Source organism: Phalacrocorax carbo, chromosome 2, assembly GCF_963921805.1.
Source record: "Phalacrocorax carbo chromosome 2, bPhaCar2.1, whole genome shotgun sequence".
NCBI classification, from domain to species: Eukaryota; Metazoa; Chordata; class Aves; order Suliformes; family Phalacrocoracidae; genus Phalacrocorax; species Phalacrocorax carbo.
Window position 1 is genome coordinate 37,400,625 of NC_087514.1, and position 12,630 is coordinate 37,413,254.

Sequence of the window (12,630 nt, forward strand, 5' to 3'; positions counted from 1 at the left end):
ATGACCCTGTGGAGGGTCTCTCAGTCTATGAATACTCTAATAAGGCAATAAGTATGAGAGTTTCCTCAATGTGTAATTGCTTACTCCTCATCTCAGCAGGTTTTTCTTTACTTAATCATCAGCAAAATAACCCATGTAAATCACAAAATAGTCTAGTTGTTTGATCATTCCCTTTCTTTGTGTTAGCCCTTTGATATTTAACCTCTCATTTCAGTCAGGTTTACAAAGATGTTTTCTGGAGAAACAGTATGTCTCATCTGATGCTATATTAATCATTTGGAGAACATGTATGTTGCTAGGTTGGCAGTAAGTGTATGCATATGAAAACAGGCCCAGTTGTGGGCCACAATGAGGTCCTTCTGCAACGGACCAAGAGCCCTTCATCTTTATTGACCTAGGGAGCTGGTCAGATATGATGGCTGCTATAACAAAGACATTTCTTGAATACAAAAATGCCCTTGCAGTCGCACCAGCTAATCAGTCTGAAAATCTCAATTTTATTTGGCTTTAAAATACTTCAAGATAACAGCACAATACAGTTGACATGCTGGAAGAAAGGCTAATACTTAATCTTTTCCAAACCATGACAGACATGCAAATTAACACCTGACTGGAGATGGCAAGACTTTTGGTAAACTTTAAGTATCTTTTCACCTACTAACTAAAGCAACACTAACTCCAGAAGAAAGTAACTTCACCAGGCAAATAAGACACTTGCATTTCTGTTAAAAAAAAATAAATATCTTTGCAGTAAGCAATGGGTTATGTTGTCCCTGTTTTGCTCTACAAACATTTTTCTTTTCACCCAGCTTGTGAGAGAACAAGTGGACTGCATGCCAGCTGTGGCACATCTACTGATTATTTTCTATAATCAAGCAGGTGGTGGTGTGCAAGAGGATCCTGAAAAGTAGTAACTTAGGATCCACCTGAATTCATGTGAAGGGTAGTAACTTCCATGTGGATCACAACAAAAGAAGGATCATATTTTCACATTTTTCTTGTCCAGCCTGACCCGAAGAATAAAACTTATAAGGCCACCATCTTGGAAAATTAATAATCTTACACATAGGTATATGTTATGTTGGAGGTAAAAACTTAATACTTAAAATAATATTTTAAATGAAATTTCGTATGACAGTTTCAAAAGAAGAAAAACTTAGCAGGATGAATACTCTTTTCTATTGTAGATAAGCTCTTAACCATAGAGATACACAACACACTCTAAAACTGCTCAGAGATTAAGGTATGTAAGTTATGTGGCGAATATTATAGGGATCTTAGTTTCTATCCTGCTTCATGGGATGAAAAGGAGCGTTTAACTGCTTGGCTCCTGCTGTTCTTGAATGAAAATCCAATGCTTCATTAATATTTATCCCTTTCTCTTCTAACCCTACTATACATGCTCTCTTTCGGAGTTTCAGGAAAAACAGCAATTATCACATCAAAGGTCATCAGTCCACCAGGGAAACTTCAATCCTTAACTGATGGAGAATTGCTGCAGCTTTTGCAAACATCCCAGATCAGGCGAGCAAGTGTTTTCCCTCCTCCCTTCCCTCCTGTGTCTCTTGTTGGTTTTATTTAATCAGCTTAGAAGACCTCCTTAGTTTTCCTGTGATGCCATACACTATCCTAGACATCAAAAAGATTTTTATGCTGCTGTTATATTTATACAGAGGGAAAAAAGAATAACAATGATTTAACCATACTACACAATAGGTCCAGTCTGAAACGGTCTGAAGGACTCTGCTTAAATTTCCCGAAAGATATTTTTGTTAAGCTCCATTCTGAAGTTATTGGCAACACTCTCACTTACTTCAGTAGTAGCTGTAGCATTAAAGAACAGAGGTGATCCGTGCAGAAGAAAATTACAGAGATGTTCAAGTTACTGAACAGCAGAAATCGCGAGAACTGAAAAGAGACTTTAGTCCTGCCAATAGCAAGCATTAAATAAAAAAGATATGAGTCAAATCCCCAAGATAAATCAAGAAACTGGTCTCAAAATAATGATATTTTAAAAAATAATAAATGAGGTGTTCGTGTTACTTATCTTTTGGCTTCATAGCCCTTATGGCCATGCATTTTGAAAGTTTTTTTGGCAATCCTAAGTCCTAAAGAACATTTCTTTTTTCTTCCAAAGGAGAGATAAGTTTTCCTAGAATCATACGATGCCAAAAATGAGATGCATGATAAAGCAGAGAGAGTTGCCAATGCTAAAAAATGTGTTTTCTTCAGGGCTGAAGAAGACAGTTCTGATGACACACAATAGGAAGGGCATCACACTCATCTGTGTTTCCAGCCTCACTGGAGAATAGATGACCAAACATCATTAATTCTGAGTATTACTTTTTTTGGCTCTTGTACCTTTGCACAATGAATTAATTTGGGCATGTAGGAATCTTGACACTAATCAAAACATGACTTCAGTGTTATGTAGCCTGCTAGCAGGGGCTGTTTACCTCCACTAAAACAAAGTATCATTCAGTGCTTTAAAAAATCATTAAAATAAATTAACAAATTTGGCAGAACTATGAGGGAATACTGCTCCACTTTGTCTGAAGTATCATTTCTTTCTCACTGCTATTTCTGGCTCTGATCCTCTGCACAACTCCCGTGGCCAAGTCCCATTAAATAGCAGTCTTTCCTACTTTATGTGTGAAGCTGTGCAGAGAAATTTCCTTCACGATACTGTAAAGCAAAACCAAATAATTTTATCCAACTTACTGCTTTAATGTAATTAGTTAGTTGATTCGATTTAATCATTTAATCCATGCTCCCTAGTGCCTCCTTTAAAGATAGAGAGTAGAAAGGAACACTCCTATGTACTGAGCCAAGCCAGCTATATGTTTCTGAAGCATGGTTTTAATTTTGATAGAATTACAAGTTTGTAGTTCCATGTTTCTCCTCTTTACAATAAACCAATCTCACGTCTGTAAGGGTGGGGACCAATCTAAGAAGCCACAGAACCACACAAAGCTGAAATTTCAACTCTTCCCAGCTCTGCAGCCCTCCTTACCAAGACATGAGCTGGTACGTCCCTCCTGCATGAGGGACTTCCCTCACCATCCACCACATCGTGTAACAGTTTTGGTGAGGATCCTGTTCATGTACTCATTTTGATAGGGCAGAAGGGGAGAAGAGGGAAACAGAAGAGTTGTTTCTTCTTCCAGACAACAGAAAGACCTGCTGTCTTCTTACTGTGTGCTGGCAAGGTGGGAAATATTGGTATTGCTACTGCAGCTTTGCATCACGTAACTGCCTCAAGTTCCTTGGACACCCTGCTAATGCAGGGGCTCCTACACAGTTAATTTACTTAAGGTAAATATGGCAATATGTTTTTACTGTACTTTCATATTACTGCACCTACTCCTTGGGTGTTCAAGAGTTCAGTGTAGTTAGCCTAGCAAAATAAGTTCAAGAATTAACTAGAAGTTATTTTGTATAGAAACGGACTTTGTTAAAAAGTGACTTGAAATGTTAAACAATTGGTTTGTTCAAATAGCTGAAGTAATTGAACATCTGAGCTTGACTTCAGAACATGAATATTCTCACAGAAAAATACAGTGCATTGAGGAATTTTGCCTATGGCTATGGTATGAAAGAACTGAATCATCCCCTGAAAAAGAGATATTTCCTCAATCTTCATAGTATAGCAAAAAGCTGCCATTCGAGCAGTGAAACGTTACTGTTTGTTTTATGATTGGCCACACTGATACTATCATCTTCTTAATTCCTAGTTACTGCTCTGTTTTTAGCACTGTTAATTTTGTTATAATTCAGCTATATTTGACAAGCACAGCAGAAAGCAGCCACAGAAGCAGCTGAAAGAGTTTCACTCAGGTGCGCTGAAAGTCACTCAGGTGAGCTGAAAGGAGCTCCCTAGGTATGGAATCATTGGTAGCAGACAAAGGACATGTCACAGGTCACATGTGAAAGCCAAGTATGCTGAACTGCCCTTAAATTAGATCCTAGGTGAAAATAACAGCAGAGACCACATAGGCTTTTTTAAAGATTTCTAATACGAAAACAGTGACATCATGCCTCTTGCATAAAACCCCTCTGTTGATACCAAAACCTTTGTCCCGTCAGCACTCAGCTACAGTACTGTACCATGTGTTGCTATGAGTTACTAGAAACACACTAAGGTTATCAAGCTGCTGCAGAACAGTCAACTCTAGGAAAGTTACAGGGCAGGAATGGTGCACTAACAAAAGCTGCTCTGGTTAGCTGTTTCTGGATGGTGTGATAAGCACTGATTTTCATTGACAAGAAATGGTTCTGAGCATTGTACCCACCAGATAACCTCTTTTCCTGACTCACAGTTCTGCAATGGGGACACCCTGAAGATAGATTAGTTTACCTACTGGATACTCACAACGTTTCTGAAGCTTTAGGGAAATATGTGAATTTATGAAACAGAATAGGCAGTGTGCTTGTGGCACAGGGACTTCTGGGCCTTCTTTTTCCAACAGGCTGAGGAAATTCAGTTGAACAATACAGTATCTGGATTACACCACTGGAAGGGCAGAAGTTGTACAAAATACATTGGGCTTTGCATTTTAATGACTTTACAGTATGTCTATAGACTAGAACAGTCACAGTGAGATAAAAAAGAAATGCCCCAAATCTTCATGTGAGATACAGTATTCTTACTTATTGCCCCCAGGCACTGCATATTGCAAGACTGCTGCTTGTCTAGATACAAGGCTGTGACTAACTGATGATTAATTAGCTTAACTTATACTCTCATCAAATTCACTACTTTCATAAATAATTTCCTGAATGATTTAGCTCATGTAGACAAACTCAGGCAATAATTGACATAGTTCAAATAATTCAACACTTCTAGCAGAAAGGCTCAAAGAAATACAAGCACACAGAAGCCTTACCCAACGTCCTTAATGAAGTTTTCTCTGGGGTCACAAGCAATGGATGTTTTTTGGCTCCACAGAGCTTTCAGAATGTGTTCCACATGGCGTGTCTTTGGTCCTTGTTTTGATAAGAAAGGATTAAGGGACTTGCCCAGGCAAACACCAAGACATGATTGGAACTACCTGTATTGTTAGGATTTCCCAATGCATTTGACAGACAGTACTGACACTAGTGTCTTTCTCAGTTTAGGCAGTGTCTTAATTTTGCCACTGTTTACATCAAATATCTAGGAAGTTTTGGTCAGAATCTTGTCTACAGCTACAATCTAGAAATATTTGCTGTATGTGACTTGCCATCTGAGTCAACAGAGGTATATGCTGTCAAACATCAACCACAAATGTATCAGACTGTATTCTAATGATAAACAGAACCATTCCAATATAACTTTTCTTTACTTTTCAAATTGTGAGGCTTAATTATTTAAAAATTTTTAGAAAGTTCTTGATGATAAGTTACTATAGAAATTAAAAATATTTGCAGCCCATAGAGACCTTTGCTACAGAACAATTAAGATGTTTCTCATGCTATGTTTTCTCTAATTATGTTTCAGTCTTGTCCATGGATCTTAGCTTTCCGTTGTCTAACAGCACATTTGAGGTTTCTGGATTTCATTTATACAGAAGCTAACATTATAGTTTCAGAACCTCCACTACTTGAAATAGGACTTTTGGAAAGAAAAGTAAACAATAAAGGAATAAATATACATCATAAAGAACCTGGGGGAATGTCCCAAAAGTTTATTGTCCAGAATTCTCTGCTTTTGGCAAGACAAAATCAAAGGCAGCTAAGAACAATTTCATTTGAAAGTGCCTTCATCAGGTATGGAATCAGCATGGTTCAACTGCAGCAGCTTTCACAGCCATCATAAACCACTAAGATTTTAATAAATCTGAGGCTAGGCTTTCAAGATTACCCTAGAACATATGTATCTCACTGTCATATGAAGAATGTACATGTGAAAGAATGTTAAAAGTTTGGAGAAACTGAAAGAATCAGTGCTGGAATGCTATTTCATGCCACAGGCTTTCAAGAGCTGCCCTGGTCGTAGTGCCAGTGTCTGTCTAGGATTGATGCATTAGAGTATCATGATGTGAAGTACAGTTTAGAGAGGAATGCACAGCCTTAAAATCAATCTCTTATTGACAGCTTAAAAACATCTATCCTACTAAACCTAAGTAAGCACTAAAACCCCTTCAATCTATAGATATGCAGAGTGGGTTTTGGAACACATGGACTGCTCTGACTGAACACGGGTCTGTTCACCTCCTCCTGGCACTTCAGAAAGACACATTAATTAAAATTTAAAAAGAATCCGAACAAACTGTCTGAAACCTTGCAGCACTATGCCTCCACTAATACATCGCAAACTCCTTTTCTGGAAAAATAGACCATGGTGCAGAAGCAACTGCTTCACTCCCCCCCACCCTTTGTCACCTGCCAGCCTCAGGGTTGCCATCAATTCCAGCTCCACTGTGGGCTTGGCAGAGCAGCACTGAGCCCAAATTAATAAAGCCCAGCTGGACACAGGTTGACACCATCAAGAGCCTCTGAGTTTCCCAGGGAAATAACTTGCCATGGAGCCAGATAAGATTCATATGGGCTTATTAACTCCAGCTCTGTGTAATGCAAAAGCAGCTGTACTGATTATGGAGTTGAGATGCTCCTGGAAGCAGTGTAGCCACATTCATGTGGCTCTGAGCTTCAGCTAATATCTGTGCCATGAATAATCTGCAGCACATGGATAATCAAGTGCTGACTGTATCCTGCTTCTGAATGGGTGGACAACCAACATATCTAGTGAGGCAGTGCTGAGACAGAAGAACTTAAGAGCTCTGAGTCTAAAAGAAATTCAAACCCTTCTTTCTTTCTAGTCTGTCAGCAACTTGTTTTGCACAGAAAAACAAGACTGAATCTTACTATTTAAAGGAAGGAATTTCATACTTATAGTCAGATTCACCTTCATGCACAGGATCAAGCACAAAAATCGACGAATCACTTCAGGTCTGTTTTGATGACTTGTCAGTGCTTCTTAGGACTTAGGCTGATCCTCCCTTGAGGTATGAACGTGTCCCTGAGGACTCCACCCTGCTTGTTGCTAAACTACTTCTGAAGGTGATAAGTGCTCTTACTTTATGGTACTAATCATTATTTGGAATTGCTCAGACACTACAGGGCTAGCTCTCTAGCTTCTGGTTTTAATATTTTTCATTGGAAATAAATAAGTATAATTGACTTATGTAATGCTTAATGGGAGTTAATATTACTAAATGCTTACTGAGTACACTGAATATCTTAATCATGAGGAAGATACTCACAAGTGTCCTCAACACTTTCTTCACCTCTGTCTTTACCAGCACTGCTGGGTCCCAGGCTTTGGAAACTAAATTGCCGGTTGATCCAAACGCCAACCCACCATCAGTGAAGGAAGAGGTAGTACATGAATTGTTACAGGAGCTTGATCCCTACAAATTGATGGGCCCTGACGCCATCCACCCGAGGGTGTTGAGAGAGCTGGCTGACATCATTGAAAGGCTACTCTCCATAATCTTCGAGAAGTCATGGAGAACGGGGGATGTCCCAGAGTACTGGAGGAAGGGAAATGTTACCCCTATCTACAAGAAAGTATTGAGGGAGGATCTGGGTAACTATAGGCCCATCAGACTTACTTCAATCCCTGGGAAAGTTATGGAACAAATCCTCCCGGGGGCCATCACAAGTCAAATGAAGCACGTGTTTGGGAAAAGCCAACATGGCTTCACTAAAGGCAGATTGTGCTTGACAAACCTGGTGGCCTTCTACAACAAAGTGACTTGCCTGGTTGACATGGGGAGGGCAGTTGACATTGCCTACCTACACTTCTTCAAGGCCTTTGATAAGGTCCCCCCGGCCTCCTCCTGGAGAAATTGATGCGTTATGGCCTAGAGAAGTGGTCTATGCAGTGGGTGGGGAACTGGCTGACAGGCCACACCCAAAGGGTGGTGATAAATAGCTCCTTTTCCAAGTGGCAACCTGTCACTAGTGGAGTCCCCCAAGGATTGATATTGGGCCCAATGTTATTCAACATCTTTATAAGTGATCTGGATAACGGCATCAAGTGTAGCCTGATGAAGTTTGCAGATGACACCAAGTTGAGTGGGGAAATAGACACTCCAGAAGGGTGAGCTGCTCTGCAGGAAGATCTGGATAGGCTGGAGGAGTGGGCCAGCAAGAACCTTATGAAACTCAACAAGGAGAAGTGTAAGGTCATGCACCTGGGAAAACATAATCCGGAAGTGCAGCACAGACTGGGATGCACCTGGCTGGAGAGCAGCTCTGTGGAAAGGGAGCTGGGGGTCCTGGTGGACAGAAAGCTCAACATGAGCGAACAGTGTGCTGCTGTGGCCAAGAAGGCCAACAGGACGCTGGGTTGCATCAAAAAGGTCATCGCCAGCAGAGATAAAGAAGTCATTATCCCGCTCTACTCAGCGCTTGTCAGGCCACACCTGGAGTACTGTGTACAGTTCTGGTCCCCGCTACACAAAAAGGATGTGGACAAGCTGGAAGAGGTCTAGAGAAGGGCCACCATGATGATCAAAGGACTGGGAAGCCTGCCATATGAGGGTAGGCTGGGAGAACCAGGTTTGTTCAGCCTTGAGAAAAGGAGTCTTAGAGGGGATCTCATCGCCATGTACCAGTACTTAAGGGGTAGCTACAAAGAAGATGGAGACTCCCTTTTTACATGGAGTCACATGGAGAGGACAAGGGGGAATGGACACAAATTGCTCTTGGGGACATTCTGATTGGACATGAGGGAAATTTTTCAAAGTGAGGACAGTCAACCATTGGAATAATCCCCCCAGGGAAGGGGTTGACTTGGCCACGTTGGACACCTTTAAGAGTCGTCTGGACAGGGTGCTGGGCCATCTTGTCTAGACTGTGCTCTTCCCAGAAAGGTTGGACTAGATGATCCCTGAGGTCCTTTCCAACCTGTGATTCTGTGATTCTGTGTGATTCTGTGAGTTACTTGCCTCATGAATACAGGCACATATACCCCTTTTGTAATAGGTAAATGCACATAAAAGTAAGTTAGGCATATACTGGATTTTAATTACTCCTGAGGGCCACATAACATAATAGGCTGGAATTTATTCAAGTTAAAAATGACAGCAGTTTTAATCCAATCACTGTCTTTACTTCACACATACATCTGCATCTACTTAAATAATTACACTGGGTAGGATTCACCTCCATGTTCTAGTCTTTAGGTTTCCTTCTCAAAATGTCAGTAAGTGATGTAGGTGTCTAAGCTCCCACAACAGTCAGAGGGGAATCTAGTCTGTACAGTTAGGGACACGTGGAAACTATTTGGCTGTCCAGGTACAGCTCTCCAAGCCCCACTAGCTGTATTGATGCAAATGCTATTGCCTGTAATGGGAGACCAGATATTCACACACTAACACCTACATCTAGGTGTCTGAATCCCACCCAGTAGACCAGGTAATTGGTATAATTTCTGAGCTATTGCCTAGCCCCTTTTACTGCAAATATATTGAAAAGCATACATTTGAAAGAGTTTTAGGATATTATCAGCCTACTATACATATATGGACTAAAATCTCCCTAGAGATGCTCCTTCAAGTTGTACTTAAAGGTACAACTATTGTACAACTACAAAAGGTATACAGAGAGAGGAAGAGGATGAAAGAGTCACACTGGGGAGGGTTTCTTAAATTTTCATGATATCTCAGCTTGTGTCTGGGGAGTCAATGATCACCACAGCAAAACAAGGCTAGAGATTATATCAATATCTTTATCTATGTCTACCTACAGGCACACACACAGATATATGCATTATTTTCCTTATACACACATCTAAAATTCAGTACACTTATTTTCTCATAAGGGTAGACAAAGCATATTACTGTCCTATAATCTGCAGTTAGGAGGAAAATTATAGACTTGTGTTCAGAAGCATCAATTGTAATCCTGAATTTTAACAGTATAAGCCAATATAATACTGTTGCCTTTGGAAGAGTGACACTGACATAAGCCTTCACTTGCAACACTAAAAATATTCACTTACTGCTTTTCATTATGCTTTAGTGAAGTTGTGCCTGAGTACCCAGTGCTACTGTGAGGGAAATTCTGGCACAATTTTGCCCTTTAATGCTTTTTTACTTTCTCCTGAAGCCTCATATGCCATCATACTCGACAGTGCGCTGTTCTCCTTCCTCTGCTCTGCTGTGCAAAGCAAGCTAAGGAAGATGTCCAGATCCCAAATCTTGCTGTGAAGAGCTTGGAGGCAAACTATATAGCATTATCAGATCATATTTAGTGTCATCCTCCATCTGCCATGTTTACATCTTCCACAGCTTTCTACAAAGATAAAAAGGCAACTGGGAAGAGAATAATAAAAAAAAAAAGGTTCAGGGAAGTGTCTAAAGTTAGGGAAACTTTAATAAGAAAAAATGTGATGAGAGAAAAGGGAGAAGGGAGGCAGTGAAACAAATGGCAGAGATGTGAGAAAGGCATGTCCGTGCACAAGTCAGTGCTGATTAAGCTAATCAGGTTCAGTTAAACCCCTGCATGAACACCTCTGGGAACTGTGACACATATGCGAAGAAATGAACAATCTCTAAAAAGACTTGGGTCACTATAGCATGAATCAATGTGCTTTTCAGCAAGCATACAACAAATCACATCAGTGCACTTTCAGGGAAATTTAGGAGCTTAACTTCAGAAGAGCAATTAAAATAATCCATATCTATCGTGCTGCACAGCTTAAGATACCTAAGGTTCCTTGGAGACCTAATGCCAGGCTTCTGGGTCTGTTCAGTTGTCACCCTGTCTTTGTTGCACTAATTGCCTAAGATCCTGCCTTTTAGCTAAAGCTGTTTGGGAGATGCAAAACAGCATAAGTCTCCAAAGGTGCCCAATTTGTGAGGCACACATTGATCATGGACAATTCAGGGGATTTTGGGGATCCACTAGGAAACTGGAAGTCTGAGATTCAAGCCCTCCTCCTCCTGACGACCTCTGGAGCTCCAGACCTAGGAGAGTTCTTCAGTCACCAGGCAGTGGTGACAAAAGGTTCAGTATAGCTCCCCTGGGAAAGCTGCTCCAGGCAAGATCCGTATGCTGGGCAGAAGGAGGAGGGGGGCTTGGTTCTGCAGGTTAGATCACTTGGTGTGGGGACAGAGTGCTGGCATTCTTAAGACCTTTCTGCTCTTCATCAAATGACAATTTTGGGATAATGTATAAACAGTCTACGAGCAAGCACTGAGACTGAGGGCATTATTTCAGGCTCCAAGTATCTGTTTCCCAGAGAAGCCTGACTGTAGCCCTGACGTAGGTTTCTGCATTTGTGCGAGACAGATATCTAGGGTTTCCATCCCTTTGCCACCCCTTATAAGCTGTTTCCATTTCCCTTTGCTCAGATCCCAGCCTAGGAGAAAAAAAATCTGCCACACAAATTGTAGGTGTCTAATAATACTTAGCAAATTCTATTCCTAGGGCATCATAACATTAACTCACTTTGTTGCCTTTTGCCTCAGGGAACAGAACTTTTTTCCACATGTTTTTTGCCACTAAAATATACAGGAGCAGCCATGTATGGTCTGTGAATGTTTGGGAAATGTCAGGCTCCCATCCGAGCAGCTTAATGCATTTTCTGATTACCTGTTCAAGATGACTCACAACATTGTGTAAATCTTGGTATTGTCACACAGCTTGCTTATGTCACTCAACAACCCAGGAAGGGGCCTGGAACGTTAGCTCTGCTCCTGAGTTTCAGTTATTTGATCAGTCTTCCTTCCTTAGGACCAATCCTTGCGACGTTTCACAGAGACCACTGTTTTTTATAACTGCACTTGTAAGGCTAGTTTGACCTACCGTACCTAAATATTTTCAAACAAAAAAAAGGAGTTTAAAAAAACAATAAATATATAAATCATTCTTTTTGTTTCTTTTTATGATCTAGAAAAAAATTGCTACCTAGGTAAAGTCAGCTTTAGAATTGTTTGCTATTTAGCTAAAGGGATTCCTTCATGAACTAAATGAAGCTATAGATTTCAGAGCTGGAGGTTTAATAATTCCCTTTGCTGAAGGTTCAAAGGCACAGAGCCCTCTTGGGCAGAGGCTACAGTTTGCCAAATTCATTGAATGAATGCTAAAAAGACCCTGATCCACTCAAACACAGAAACAACTTGTCATTACTTGCACTGTCAATACCTGAAAACATGTGACCTTTGCTGCCGGCAAAGTAACATCTTATAGCCCAGAGGTACATTAAATGAGCTTAACGTAGAATCAGTTTGACACTAACATTAATCTAGGGCATGCAGACTTAGGAGAATCACAAATCTTCTTTTACAGCGTGAAGTAGGTCAAACACCTCCCTTTATAGAAACGGCATTTGAGTTCACATAGCTAAAGAAAATACACATTATTTAAAATAAACATCTCTAAGACATATGCAAAGTATTTTAATTAAGTAGCTGCATTCTATCCTTACTTTTTCTCTGCTGTTTTAACAGCACATATTCTACTCCTTACTAAACCCTTGTTCAGTTTGCTAGCACCAATAAAATTCTACATCTCTGAACAGGCTGCACTTCAGTGATGGGTGAAATGATCCCTCTTATTTTCTTCATATAGTGAAGTAACAGTGCTACTTGAAAATGTATTTCTTTATTTATACTTATAGAAAAGCCATAAGTCTGC

General features: G+C 40.4%; 1 protein-coding gene across 4 annotated transcripts in view; it reads right to left on the reverse strand.

The window, feature by feature from the left end:
- Positions 1-12,630, reverse strand: part of SULF1 (sulfatase 1) — a 103,039-nt gene that overhangs the window by 80,825 nt on the left and 9,584 nt on the right. Inside the window, exon 3 of one of the 4 annotated variants that reach the window (XM_064442576.1) lies at positions 12,233-12,336. The exons of the other annotated variants lie outside the window; for them this stretch is intronic. The gene's annotated coding sequence lies outside the window, so the exon portion shown is untranslated. The remainder of the gene's footprint in view (positions 1-12,232; positions 12,337-12,630) is intronic. 4 annotated transcript variants of the gene reach the window in all.